This window comes from Canis lupus, chromosome 17 (genome assembly GCF_011100685.1).
Source record: "Canis lupus familiaris isolate Mischka breed German Shepherd chromosome 17, alternate assembly UU_Cfam_GSD_1.0, whole genome shotgun sequence".
Taxonomy (NCBI): Eukaryota; Metazoa; Chordata; class Mammalia; order Carnivora; family Canidae; genus Canis; species Canis lupus.
This window is the reverse complement of record NC_049238.1, coordinates 15,609,119-15,622,216: the sequence shown is the minus strand read 5'-3', so window position 1 is coordinate 15,622,216 and position 13,098 is coordinate 15,609,119.

Below are 13,098 nucleotides of genomic sequence, written 5' to 3'. Positions count from 1 at the left end.
TGTTACCAGTGGGCTCAGCAAGAGGAGCTGCCCTTGAAGGACCCTCAGGTCTTCCACGGCTCTACCCAGGCTCCCAGGCTAGAAAGCAGTAGCTTTCTAGGAGTTGAAGCCAAAGGGAGGATTCCACTATGTAAACTGAGGCAGAGGGGCTAGAGGCCCAGGCCCCACAGGGATCACTGAGTCAGTAACTGGCCAGCCAGGACCCTTGGATAACAGTCTGGAAAGAGAATGCTTCCCTTTTCCAGATGTGCCATCTCCTCATAGTGGCAACTGGCCTAGGCTTGGACCCATCTTAGGGTCTTTAAGCTCTGACATCAGACAGCCCTTCCATATAAAGCCATCCATCCGCACACAAACCTGTCCTGGCCTCCGCACCCCTGCTGGAGCTCAGGTTCTGAGAGGCTGCTTTGTGCCTGGACCCCAGAGGTCCTGCGCCGATAGCTCTGCATCTGACAGTCACTGGGGAACCAGGAATGGGTCCCCAGGAGCCGGGGAGCCCCCGAGCGGGACCAGGTTGTGGACCAACGCTGGCCTCCTCCCACCACTTGGCTTTGGGCCTCGTAACCAAGCTTGAATTGGGGTCTTGGCTCCCAAGGACAAACAGTTGGGCTCTTCTGAGAAGGAGCCTACAGCTGAAAGTTCACCACACAAAGTGAGCCGAGGGGCGGGATTTGAGGCGGCCTTCTTTGTTTTGAAGCCCCTATGAGCTCCATAGACAGGATGTGCCATCTGTGGCAAGGGTCCCCTTCCTTCCAGCATTGTTCCTCTCAGGAAGCCAGGAACTCCAGTTCTGCTGGAAAGTCCCGATGCTAGCTCATGCCCTGGCCAGGCTGCGCAGTGGGGCTCACCGGGGAGCGCGCACCCTTCTGAGTCCCATATTCACGTCGGGGCAACTGTCTGGAACCTCCCTCTCCTCCACGAGCTCTGGGGGCTGCCCCAAAGCTTGAGTCCTCATGCTGGATGCAGACAAGACGGCAATAGTCCAAGCCCTTTTCAGGGCCCCCTGGCCCCTGACCAGCTGCCCCCTTGGCACTGTGTTGATACGCTCTGTGGGGAGACTAAACACCCAGCAGTAGGCCTGGCTTGGCCTCACCCCTGGAATCTCCAGGGAGGCCTGGTGTGGGAAATCCTGTTCAGTTGTCCAGCTCGCCCACTGTCTGGCTGATCATATCCTGGAAGAGAGAAGGGCCGTGGAGCTGCTGTCCCCCAGACAGTGGCCCTGACTGGGCGGCAGGCACCTCCCAGGGCTGCTTGGTCTTCGCGTGAGTTGATGGCTGCCCAGACCAGGTGTGGCCAACACTCAGGGCCTTTTAGAGTGACTGACCTTTCAGTGTCGAGTTTTGGAGGGTACAATTCAGCTCCAACTCTGATCACTCCAAACCGTTCCCCAACAGCACCCGGAGGCCTCGGGGGAGGGGGGGGGGATAGTTACCAAAGGACCCTTGGAGGAATCGGCCATCAGGCTCTGAGCATGGAAAGATCGAGGTTTCAGTCCAGCTGGGCCCTGTGGCACCCTCTTACCATGACCCACCGTGCCAGGTGAAGAGACTTCCCCGGGTTCTCGTGAAGGGGCCAAGTGGACTATGATGTGCTGTTGGTGCTGAAGGAGTCCCCGTGGGCTGATCACCAGCGTGTCCCAGAGGGACCCCTGCCCAGGATGAGCCGAACGCTAATGGGAAGCGGCGGGCGGTCAGAAGGCAAACTCCGCTCAGCTCAGCCCAGCATCCAGGCTGCCAAGTGCTGGGCCCCATGCAGCGTGGCGCACGGGACCACGCGATGAGCATAACCTGGAGGACCGGTGCTAACCCCCCTCATGCTGACCTCAGGCTCTTGCTCTCCGTGACTCCAGCCACGGGGAGAGCTGAGCGATTTCACTCCTCAGGATAAACCACAGCCCCTGGAGGTTATGGGCCGAGCTTGTGGCCTCATAAGCAGGGATCCCCACTGACTGCGTCCAGGGGCACCGATGCTTCTCTGCCAACTCAGCAGTTAGCAGCAGCGTCTAAATTGTTTTTAGATTTAGTAAAGCCAAGTTAGCTCCTCCAGCCCGCCGGCCAGTCATGCCAGAATCCAGCACGAAGCAGAGGGAGGCCGGGACCAAGTAGGAGGCACAGCTCGGGTGCTCCGGGGACACAGGGAATGAGAGATCCCAGGAGAATTTCCTGAGCACCTACGGGGTCCGGTGCCCTTCCCAGGCTCCAGAGAGGTCGCAGAGATGGAAAAACATAAGCCCTTAAAGCTAGGTCAGCCGTGAGCCACGCGGAGCCCCTAGCTCCAGTTCTGTTCTCCAGGCCTCCTGCCCAAACAGCAGGCGCAGCTGAAAGAGGCACCTCCTCCTGGCACCTCTCTTCCCTCCCCTCCAGCACCTGCCAGCACAGTGTTGCGTGCACCCTGAGCCCAGCTTCCCGTCTGCTGTGGTTTTGAGCAAGAGGAATGTATTCCCTCTCAGCTCTGGAGGCCAGAAATCCGAAATCAAGGTGTTGGCAAGGCCACTCTGCTCAGGCTCTGGGGAGAATCCTTCCTGGCTTCTTCCAGCTTCTGGTGGTTGCTGGCACTCCTTGGAGTTCCTTGGCTTGTAGCTGCGTCACGCCCATCTCTGTCTTCTGTGTCTTCTCTGGTTTGTGTCCAAATTCCCTCCTCCTGTAAGAACACCATCCATTGGATTAGGACCCAGTATGATCTCCTTTGACCTTAATTACATCTGCAAAGACGCGATTTCCTAATAGAGTCCCGTCCACGGGTCTGGGTGGACATGAATTTGGGGAGGACGCTGTTCCACCCTGTATAGTCACTAAGGGCCTGGGACCTTCCCACAGGCTGAGTTACTTGATAGCAGAAGCGGTGATTTCTGCCCCCTCAGTATCCACTCTGGGGCCTGGCAAAGACCTTCTCCAAGGGCCCGTTGGGTGCCATCTGGTACTTATCATATAAGGTTTGGGAGACCCTGGAATCGACCTGCCACTGACAGCAATCTCAACCTTTGTCATCACTTGTGATCAGAGATGGGAGCAGGACACACCAAGTGTGTGACTTGTGGAGTTTCACGTCCTTCCCCACTTGGCCAAGGTGTGGCCTTACCCTCCCTGGGTATCAAGCCTCCTCTTCCCCAGGCAATGGCAGGCCGAGAATGGGTCAAAAAACTTCCTGTCCTGAACCACTGGCTTTAGGGGTAAGCTCAGGCAGGCAGCATCCCTGACCTGTGTAGGCCGTGGCCCCTGTGCCATCCCTGCGGGCTCTAGGGGTATGTCAGCAGTACCCCGTCATCTCCACCCCGTCTGTATGAGGGAGGGAACAGGGAGGGAAGTGTCTGATGGCCACCTGCCATGTGCCAGAGTAAGAGTTCTCTCATCTGCAGCTGCCACCAGCAATGTCGAAACCTCTCTTTTTTTTTTTTAATTTTTATTTATTTATGATAGTCACACAGAGAGAGAGAGAGGCAGAGACACAGGCAGAGGGAGAAGCAGGCTCCATGCACCGGGAGCCCGACGTGGGATTTGATCCCGGGTCTCCAGGATCGCGCCCTGGGCCAAAGGCAGGCGCCAAACCGCTGCACCACCCAGGGATCCCTACGCCACCCAGGGATCCCGAAACCTCTCAATCAAAAATTGTATCTCTTTATTGAATAAGGAAACTTCAAAACTTCCTTTAAAAAATGACTCTTTGGAACAACCGGTGGCTCCAAATGGAAAGTCAGCAGTGCTCTGAGCAGTCCTGGCTAACAGGGGCCCACGTCTCCCTTCCTAGAGGGTCCCACAGTGCAGGTGGAGGGCTTGCTGGTGGGGCCGCAGTGCCTTCTGCTCAGAGCCCTGGCTCAGGAGTGGCCTGATGGCTTTCCCGGGCAGCTGGCCGCCAGGGCTGCCCTCCCACTGTCTCCCCATCATCTTCCTGCCAGGCCTCTGACGAAGCTGGTGGTGGGAACCGGCCTCCAGAGCCTGAGAGCTGCTGGCCCACTCCCCAGCGCCCGAGGGGGCCTCCCCTGCTTTCTCCAGTTGGTTTTCTTCCCTTGTGAGATCTCTCCCAACTTCTCCACATGTGTGGTTGGGCTTTTTCTCTTGGCTTAATAGCCATTTTGCTGATTTCTCCCAGCAGGTGCTGTTGGTCCCAGAAGGTGATTCTTCTAGGTGAAACAGCAGAACAGCTGACTTCTTGTCTCCCTGTTTCTCAGGCCATCGGGGGCAGCAGAGAGGCTCTGCAGGACCTGCTGGTGGCCTGAGGGCCTCGTTTTATGGCCCGATGGCCTGGGATTCTCATCAGGCTCGTCTGGTTTTACGGGTGGCCCTGGGATTGGAACCCTGCCCCTGGCCCCCGACTGTAAAACCCATGGGCATGGGAATGGAAACTGTTTCGGCACCTTGGTGAAAGCCTGGCAGTTTTTACAAAGTCAAACATGAATTTACCATATGCCCCAGCAATTCTACTTCTACGAACATACCCAGAGAGAAAAGGAAACAGATGTCCCCACAAAGAGTGTATACGAATGCTCAGAGCAGCCTCATTCACCACGGCCAAGAAGTGGAAACCATCACCAAGCCCGCAAGCTGGAGAACCGCTAAGCACAATGTGGGCTGGCTACACGATGGAATACTATGCAGCAATAAAAAAGAACAGAATGGATGATTCTATTTCTATGAAATTTCCAGAAGAGGCAAATCTGCAGACGCAAAGTAGACAGTGGCTGCCTCAGGCTAGAGGTGGAAACAGTGACTGCAGATAGATACAAAGGCTCCTTTTTGGAGTGGCTGAAATGGCCTAAAGCTGGTTTGTTGTAATGATTGCACCATTCTGTACGTTTACTGAAATTCTTTTACTGCACATTTAAAGTGGGTGAATTTTAAATTAAAGTATGCCATTAAATTATACCTCCATCAAACTGTTTTAAAAATCAATGAGTGGAGCATGAAACAAGCAAGCCAACCCATGGGCAGCCGGGTGCCGTGGCTGAAAGTGCGGGGCAGCTCCCTGCTCTCCTACCTGCTGGCTGTGTGGCCCTGGGCCAGTTACCTACACTCTCTGTGCCTCGGTGTCCTCACCTACAAAATGGGGGTAATGATCTGCTGCATTAGGATAAGTATAAGGAGAAAATGAGCTCGAATTTGTAAAGTTCTTTGACCAGTGCCTGACGCCTAGTACACATATGTGAAGAACTAACATTCCAGGGCATTGTGACTCAGTTGGTTGAACTACAAGTAATTCTAGGATTCAAGTGCTCCTTCTCTTCATCTGAGAGTAAGAGCCGGACCTTTGGGGAAGAAAGGGGAAGCCGATGAGGCTTGCCATCTGAGGGCGTGCCGTCCCATGCCAGCCTCTCGGCTCATCTGACCACGGTCTGCCCATCTGCCACATGGGGCAAGTCAATCTGCTCTGCCCACCTCACGTGAGGTGGGGGTCACAGGAGACATCATATGTGACAGATATGCCATCTGAGAGCCACAAAGGGACCTGGTGGCTGGGGGCTCTGAGATGTGGCCAGGGTCCTAGATCTGGATGGGCCATGGAAGGTGACCGGAGGAAGGGCAGATGGAACATGCTGGAAAGGAACCTTTGGAGAAGACGTCATTCTGATGAGGATTACTAATAACACCTGCAGGGCCATGGCAGCAGGGAGCACATCCCAGCACACCCCACACCCCAGACCAAGTACAGCTTTCCCAGCACCATGGAGACAAGGAAATAAACACATTACTTCCCTCTGCTGGCCCCTGACCTTTTGTTCAGAGCAACTGGCTGGGCAGGGCTGGGGAGAGAAAGTGGGGTGGAGAGAGGTTTCTGGGCTGTGAAGAGGGCCTGAACGTGATACCCCTTCCTCTTTATGCCTTGAGCCTCCTCCAACTTCCTCATCTCCCAGGACTGGGGGTGGGGTTAGTACATTCCCCTTTGGAAAGAAGCCACACCCACAAAGACATATATGCAAATGCTCATAGCACTCTTATTCATAATAGAACCAGCTGAAGGAAGGAACCGAGTAACCAGGAGCTGGTCAACAGATAAACCAACAAATACACCCACACTGTGCAATACGGCTCAGCAAAGAAAAGGAAAATGCGGACAGATATGTTGTCATGGTAGGTCTCAGAAACAGACTAGGTGGAAAAAGCTAGGCCCCCCAAAACCGCATCTTGTGCGATTCCATCTATAAGAAATTCTAGAAAAAGCAAAACCATAGCAACAGCAGATCAGTGGTTGCCAGGGGCTGGGGCTGGACAAGGGTGCCTGAGGAAACTTTCTGAGATGACAGAAACATTCTAAAATTTGAGCATGACTATAAACAAAACTCATTACATTGTACACTTAAAACAGGGGAATTTTACTGTATGTGAATTATACCTCCAGAAAGCTGTTGAAAAAGGAACCAGGATACGAAAACTAAACATACTCTTAACCCTCCAATCCAGCAATCATGCTCCTCTGTATTTACCCAAATAAGTTGAAAACTTTTCATCCACACAAAAACCTGCACACCTGGGTGGCTCAGTGGTTGAGCATCTGCCTTCGGCTCAGGACATGATCCCGGGGTCCCCGGGAGGGAGCCTGCTTCTCCCTCCGCCTATGTCTCTGCCTCTCTCTGTGTCTCTCATGAATAAATAAATTTTTTTTAAAAAAAACCTGCACACCAAGGTTTAGGGCAGCTTTATTCATAATTTCCAAAACTTGGAAGTAACCCATTAACCAAGATGTCCTTCAGCAGATGAATAAACAAGCGGTGATATATCCAGACAGTGGAATATTACTGAGCACAAAAAAGAAATGAATCATTGAGGTACAAAAAGAACTTCCTTCTACGGATGAACCTGAAATGCATGTGGAAGAAGCCAATCTAAAAAAGGCTCTATGCCATGTGATCCCAACAGTGGGACATTCCATAAGGGGCACAAGTATGGAGACAGTGAAAGGATCAGTGATGACCAGGGACAGAGGGAAGAAAGATGAACAGACAGAGCATGAGGAATGCTGAGGGCAGTAAGATCACTCTGTAGGACGCCAGGATGGTGGATACATGTCATTCTGCATCCAGGCCAACCCATCGATGTACAACCCCAAGAGTGACCCCTAATATAAACCCTGGGCTTTGGGAGAAGATGTGTCTGTGCAGATTCATCATTTATTCATCATTTATAACAAATGTACCACCCTGGTGGGGAATGTTGATAATGGGAGAGGCTGTGTGCAGGCAGGGGGGATAGAGGAAATCGCTGTACTTCCTGTTTAATTTTGCTGTGAAATAAAAATTGCTCTGAAACATAAAGTCTATTTAAAAAAACAAACAAAAAAAAAAAAGGAACGACAAGTTGGGGCTCACCAACCTAGAAGACGCCTGCTGCTCCAAGAGGTCAGCCCGGCCATCCAGACAGTGCCCCACCTTCAGTGACATCCTCCACGGCCTCTCTTCTGTATGATTTCCATCTTTCCTTTTTTCCTCCTTGTAGCTGTCCTGGACAGGTAGATGGAGAGGATTTCTTGTAAGATGGAGCGGTGCCTTGCAGAGGTGGGTGAGCTCTCCTGAGCAAATCATGGAGCAGCACGTCCAGGTTTTGCTCCTTTTGTCTTCTCATGGAACGAAGCTGAGAGGCCTCAGTACTAGGAAATCATGCCAGGGGCTCTCCCAAAGGCCTCTACAAGGTCCAGGGACTTGGGTTACACAAGCTGTCAAGAAAATGAGCCTTCCTGGGAGGAAACTCAGTGGTCCACCTGGACCCTGGGAGCAGACTTTGAAGTCTCAGTCCTGCCACCAGCTCTCCCTTTGGGCTGGAAAATGCATTGGATCTTTGCTTGCTGGGATCAAGGAAGTCCTGTTGTGTGGCTCTCAGGGGCAGAGAGCCAAAGACTGCTCACACGGCCCTGTTAGAACAGCAGGTAGGGATGCTGGTTGGGGCAGGGCCAGGCCTCTGCCTCCCAGGAGAATCTCATCCTCCTGTGGCACTGGACACATAGGTAGGTGTTTTGTTTTGTCCCATGGTCACCTACAAGCGGATAGGCTACATGGTTGCATTGGAGGAGCTTTACCCAGGGTACCTCATTTCCCCTTAATGTAAGCCTAAGGTGCTGCTAATAGGTGAGAGGCAGCTCCTGCTGTTGTTCCCACCTGTTCCTGAAAGAATTTGTTTCTTGGCATTGGTGTCTTTGGGCTGAGCTTGAGGAAGATGCCCTTAGACATGAGGCTCAAGGGTCCCACGTTTAGAGAGAGAAGAGGGAGCCCAGAGTCTGAATCCTGAATCTAGGTCCCCGGACTTGCACGGAGATCAGAAAAAACATACTGTAGAGGTGATGCGGCACCTGGGCAAGCTCTCCAGCCAGCCCTCAGGCCTGCTCCTCCCCCTCCTGGAGGTGGATCCTCAACCCCACCTGCACTCATCTCTGAAATGTCCTGCGCTCTGGTGGGGCTTAGCCCATTGTAATTATTCTGGTTCTTCTATGAACATGAGTTTGCTCATGTTTTTCTAATTCTTTTCAAGTTAATTTTGATCATTTATATTTTTCTAGAAAATTGTTCAAGGCACCTCGGTGGCTCAATCAGTAAAGCCTCTGCCTTCAGCTCAGGTCATGATCCCAGGGTCCTGGGGTTGAGCCCTGTATCTCCCTCTCCCTCTGCTCCTCCCCCTGCTTGTTTTCTCTCTCTCTCTCTCTCTCTCTCTCAAATAAATTTTAAAAAAAGATTTTTTAAAAAGAAAATTATCCAGATGTCAAATACATATCATGCTCTTTTATACCTTTAAATATTGTCTTCATGCTGCTGGCTATAGTGCAATTTTCATTTCTGGGTTTTTTTCTTTTTTTATTCTTCTTTTTAATTGGTAATATTTGTCAGAAATTTATTCTGTTTATCTTTTCAAAGAACCAGTTTTTGGTATGAAGGATCTATTTTACTTCTTTTCCATCTAATTCATTAACTTCCACTTTATCCGTTTCTCCTTTTTTGTTTTGTTTTGTTTTATTTTTTTTTAGTTCTTGTTTTTTTAGAATCACATTTTTAATTTACTTTTCCTTTTTTGTTGTTACTTTAAAAAATATGTATGACTACAGAATTTTCTCTGGCACAGTTTGGGTCACCTCCCACAGATTTCATAATCTTCACATTTTCATTAATTTTTTAGAATTCTAAATTGGAAGTTTTTATTTCCCATTTAAAAGTGACGAGCTATGGTAAATACTAGCAATGTTGATGTGTTTGTGCTTTTGCTTCCAAGGTTTTATCACTATTATTATTATTATCCCTCTGTGATTCATTTCTAGTCTTATTGCATATGATCTGGGAATGGGAATCTGTATGATTTCTGCTTTCTATAATTTGAAATCTTTCTTTATAGCCTAACACATAGCCAACTTTTATAAATGTTAAATGGGTATTTTAAATTCTACAAGTAGAATATATAGAATTTTTAAATTACTAATTATGTTTCTCAGAATTCTATATTCATATTTACTTTGGGTCTACTTGACCCATCATTTCCCAAGGGGCATGCCACTGTCAAGATTGTTTTGTCTAATTTTCCTAGGAGTTATTTGGTGCCAGTCCTGGCTGAGGATCCCCAGCAGCCTCTGGCCTGGTCTTAGAGAAGGTACTAAGGGCTCCTATGAGGATATGACCTCAAATCATCGACTTGGACTCATCTGGATTTTGTCTCTGAACTTATGCACCGAGCTTGCCTTTTCTGTGGCTGGCAGCATTATCTTCACTGAGATGCCTGGCTTCAGGGCCGTGGGCATCACTGTGGACATTTACAGGATTTCCCTCCAGCTAAGAGGCAAGGGAACAAAAGGTCCTGCCCGCAGAGGTTTCCATGCCAAGTCAGCAGCCTCCACCTGCCAGAGGTCCAGGTGCCCTGGAACACCTGCGTCTCTTGGATGGCCATCCGTTCTCTCTGGTCACCTGCCAGTCAGACCAGCAAGAATTGGTGGTTTATTTTTCCTCTGGCCAGGCAGGCCCAGACATAACCATAAAATTTGTGTCAAATTGCCAGGAACCCTAGATAGCTAACACAATTTTGCAAAAGAAGAATAGCATTAGGGACACCTGAATTCAGGCTCAGTGGCTGAGCATCTATCTGCCTTCGGCTCAGGGCGTGATCCCAGGGTCTCGGGATCGAGTCCTACATCAGGCTCCCCACGGGGAGCCTGCTTCTCCCCTTGCCTATGTCTCTGCCTGTCTCTGTGTGTCTCTCATGACTAAATAAATAAAATCTTTAAGAAGAAGAAGAAGAAGAAGAAGAACAACAACAACAACAACAACATTGGAGGATTCACACTTTCTGATTTTAAAACTTGGCTACAGGGATGCCTGGGTGGCTCAGCTGTGGAGCATCTGCCTTTGGCCCATGATCCTGGAGACCCAGGATCAAGTCCCTCATCAGGCTCCCTGCATGAAGCTGCTTCTCCTTCTGCCTATGTCTCTGCCTCTCTCTCTCTGTGTCTCTCATGAATAAATAAATAAAATCTTTAAAATAAATAAATAAGTATTTAAAAAATAAAAATAAAAACTTGCTACAAAGCTACAGTTATCAAAATAGTGTAGCAGGAACACAAAGTGATGCAGCCACTCTGGAGAACAGTTTAGAGGTTCCTCAAAACCTCATGACCCAGCAATTACACTACTAGGTATTTACCCAAAGTATACAAAAATACTGATTTGAAGGGACACATGCACCCCAATGTTTACAGCAGCATTATCAACAACAGCCAAATTATGGAAAGAACCCAAATGTCCACCAACTATATATATATATATATATATCCTCTTCTTTATCCATTAATATATGGATATATATGGATATATATATAATGGAATATTACTCAGCCATCAAAAAGAATGAAATCTTACCACTTGCAATGACATGGATGAAGCTAGAGTATATTCTGCTAAGTGAAATAAGTCCATCTGAGAAAGATAAATACCATATGATCTCACCCATATGTGGAATTTAAGAAACAAAACAGATGAACATAGGGGAAGGGGATAAAAAAAGAGAGGGAGACTTATCTGTAGATGACAAACTGAGGATTGCTGGAAGGGAGGTGGACAGGTGATGGGCTAGATGGGTGACAAGTGTTAAGGAGGTCACTTGTGATGAGCAATGGGTGTTATATGTAAGTGACAAATCACTAAGTTCTACTTCTGAAACCAATATTACACTATATGTTAACTAAATAGAATTTAAATTATTTTTTTTAATGTATAGCCAAGTTTAAACAAAATAGTGTGGTACTAGTACATGGATGGACATAGATCAGTGGAGTGAACTAAGAGTCCAGAAATAAACCCATACATCTATGGTCAGTTGATTTTTTTTTTTTTTTTTTTTTTGGTCAGTTGATTTTTGACAAAGGTGCCAGGAGCATTCAATGTAGAAAGTCTCTTCAACAAACGGTGCCAGAGGGGATATCCACATGCAAATGAATGTACTTGGATATTAACTCCCATCATGTACAAAAATTGTCTCCAAATGAATCAAAGACCTAAATAGATATAGAAGCTAAATCTATAAAATTCTTAGAAAAAAACCATAGGGGTAGATTTTTATGACCTTGGATCTGGCAATGGAGTCTTAGATATGCCCCCCAGAAGCACAAGCAGCAAAAGAAAAAATAAATTTCATTTAATTCAAAATTAAAGGCAGTCGTACTTCAAAGGATGCCACCAAGACAGTGGAATGTCTATTCAGAGAATGGGAGAAAGTATTTGTAAACCATATATCTGATAATGATCTAGAATCCAGAATGCATAATGAGCTCTTACAACTCAACAATAAAATAAAACAAATCAGTTGAAAATGCTCAGAGGACTTTGACAGGCATTTCTCCAAAGAAGATATATAAATGGCCAAGAGGCACATGAAAATATGCTCAACACCAGTAGTCATCAAGAAAATGCAAATCCGAACCACGATGAGATACCCCTTCACACTCAGTAGGATGACTTTCATTTTTTTAAATATTGGAAAAATAACAAGTTTGTGAGGCTATGGAGATATTGGAACCCTTACACACTGCCAGCAGGAATGCAAAATGGTACAGCTGCTGAGGAAAAAATTTAGTGGTTCCTTAAAAAGGTAGACAAAAAGTTACAGTAAGGTCCAGCAAATCCTCTCATGGATATATGCCCCCAAAGAATTGAAAAAAAATGTTCAAACGAAACTTGCACGAGAATATTCATGGTAGCACCATTCATAAAACAGCTCACAGATAGAAACAACTGAAATGTCCACCCGCTGATGGGTGAGTAAACACAATGTGGTATATATTGTTTGGCCAGAGAACATCCACACATGAAGTAGTGACATGTGCTCCAACGTGGATGAACCTTGAAGACATTAAGCCAAGCAAAAGAAACCAAGCACCAAGAGGCCACATATTGTATGAAACCATTTATATGAAATGTCCAGAATGGAAAAATCCATAGAAGACAGAAGACAGATTTGTGGTTGCCAGGGGCTGGGGGCTGGAGAAATGGGGAGTGCCTGTCTCATGACTATGGGCTTTCCTTTTGGGGTGATCAGAAGTAGACAGTCATGATGGGCATACAATGTTGTGAATATACCAACCCACTGGATTGTATGTCTTAAAATGGTTAAAATGGTAAATTTTACATTGTGTGTATTTTAACACACACACACACACACACACACACACAAGTGTACCCAGGGCATGCTGGGAAATAAGCCCAGCAAGGAAGTTGGCCTTGCCTGCCGGGCCAAGAGGCAACGGAATCACTAGCTGATGGGGAGCAGGCAGTGGTGGGGTCCGGGGGGGGCCATGGAGGATGGAAGGCATGAAGCAGGTGGAGGAAGGGAGGCAGCATGTTTCCACAGCTGATGTTGAAATCCTGGTGGGAGAGGCTGCTGGAGCGCAGGCCCCCCAGGTTTGAGAAGCCCGTGTGTGTTCGTGCGTTTCCTGAGAATGATATGGGCCAGGGCTTGTCTTTCTTGGCTGCTTCTAAACCAAAGACAAGCTCTCCCCTGGTTTGGCAGGAAACCTGTGAAGTTATTGCCAGACATCTGTTTCATTTTCCTTGGCAACAGAAGACATCCTAACAGATAGGCTCAAGGCTTAGAAGTGGGGACATCCATAACGGGTTCTCCATCTCTCCCATGGGAGTTGAAACCGAAG